Genomic DNA, 2,327 nt, shown 5'->3' on the forward strand with positions numbered 1-2,327 from the left:
TGATAATCTCTTTCATCTTGTTGACATTGAGGGAGAGATTATTGTTGCCGCACCTGTTCACCAGATTCTCTATCTCATTCCTGTACTCTGTCTCATCACTGTTTGAGGCCCAACCCACTATGGCGGTATCGTCAACAAACTTGAAAATCAAATTGGAGGGAAATTTGGCCACACAGTGTAGGGGGCTGAGAACACAGCCTTGTGGGGCACCAGTGTTGAGGATGATCATGGAAGAGGTGTTGTTGTCTATCCTTACTGATTGTGGTCTGAGAGTTCAGAAGTTCAGGATCCAGTCGCAGAGGGAGGAGCCAAGGCCCAGGCCACGGAGTTTGAAGATGAGTTTTGTGGAAATAATGGTGTTAAAGGCTAAGTTATAGTCAGTAAATAGGAGTCTGACATAGGTGTCCTTGTTATCTAGGTGTTCCAAGGCTGAGTGCAGGGCCAGGGAAATGCCACCTGCTGTGGGCCTGTTGTGGTCGTAGGCAAACTGTAGTGAATCCAGGTAGTCCAGGAGACTGGAATTGATTCGTGCCATGACTAGCCTTTCGAAGCACTTCATAATGATGGATGTCAGAGCCACCGGATAATTGTCATTGTGGCATTGGTTTTTTGAGAGGCTGGGAGAAGCATTCAAGGATCGCATTATGGATCACCGGTTAGGCCACTTTATGTCCAGTAGCGACAGTGTAGGTGTATGTGACACTCAACCCTACTTTAGGAATCTCAAAGTAGCACTGGAGCCTCAGAGACATCATAATATTCTTATTTACATTTTCTTATCAGGCAAATAGGCTGTTGCTTTCAAAAACCTTCTTAAAAAGCCTGCAAAATGACAGTGATTTCACATGGAATGGGAACTGGCATAGGAAGTCTCGAACTGTGATTTTCAGAGAAAGTTGCCTCTTTTCCTGTCTGAAAGAAACAATAAAACCCTTGAGCCTCAACATCTCTGCAGCTGGATATTGGGTACAGACTTTACAGACCCTATGATGTTAATTTTCCTGCCTCATGCTGTGGGCAGACCCTTTCATTTTTATTTTTCATTAACAGTAAAAGGCCCCCGCATAGTGCTGTTCATGGTAGCTTAGATTTAAGACTACGGCCCAGTGGCAGCACATATTGGTAATTTGGGCTCGTGCAGTGTGCAATTTTCCAATCATTAATTTAAATAGTATGTAATAAGAGCAACTTGCGCACAGAATTTTGAAACATTCTGCTGGTGGCAAGGCTTCTCAGTAACTGAATGAATTCTTAAAGTGATCTTGTGTAGGTCTGACAGAACAGCAGCAAACCAAAATTTATCTGCACCAACACTAATAATTCAAGGAAATGGAACAATAACAATCTCAAGACACTTGACTCTGTACAGAATAGTCAAATGTTGTCTGTGTTAGTGTGTAGTGTCATTATGCGCTTTATGGATACTAAACCTGATAGGTCTTTGGAGTAGTCCATAACAGGTGCTTTTGAGATTGATTGTCATTCAGAATGACCTCTTTTTATCACATTAAACATGATCCCTGCAATGAGACTAGATACGTGCTTATTTGCCTTGACTCAGTATTCCTAGTTCCTAAAGGTAGGTGCACCATTCTTATTTTAGGAACATGTCTACTGTTATAATACCAGATATGTGGGGTGGATATTATAATGCTCATTTGTGGCACTGCATAGTGCCACAGTGGTTAGCACTGCTGCCTCACAGTGCCAAGGACCTGGGTTTGATTCCCGGCTTGGGTCACTGTGTGTGTAGAGTTTGTATGTTCTCCCCGTGTCTGCATGGGTTTCCTCCGGTTGCCCCAATTTCCTCCCGTAGTCCGAAAGACGAGCTGGTTAAGTGCATTGGCCATGCTAAATTCTCCCTAAGTGTACCCGATCAGGCACCTGTGTGTGGCAATGAAGGGATTTTCACAGTAACTTCATTGCAGTGTTAATATATGCCTATATGGGAAGGGGTCTTTTGGCAAGTGCAGCCCTTGCTGCTATTTTGTATTGGAGAACTGAAGCTTGGAAGCAGAGGGTTAAAAGTAATGGAGCTTCATTTACTGGGTGGTGTTCACTATATTGTTGCTTCTTCACTCTGACAGTTTCCCATGGTGACTCCTATAGCTAGCAACCTATTCTACCACTTCCAGTGAATACACAAATATATTAATACATAGTACTTAGTGCAACTATCAAGAATCAATATCAATACATAACATTTCCCTTTTAAACTGAACGCCCCAACAAATTCAAGTAAGCACAAACCGAACAATAGTCAATAAACAATAATCAATAAGTCAGATGGCCTGGAGGCTCTGACTCTTGGTACATTTGATGGAGAA

Source organism: Carcharhinus amblyrhynchos, chromosome 16 (genome assembly GCF_965287045.1).
Source record: "Carcharhinus amblyrhynchos chromosome 16, sCarAmb.v2.hapA, whole genome shotgun sequence".
Taxonomy (NCBI): domain Eukaryota; kingdom Metazoa; phylum Chordata; class Chondrichthyes; order Carcharhiniformes; family Carcharhinidae; genus Carcharhinus; species Carcharhinus amblyrhynchos.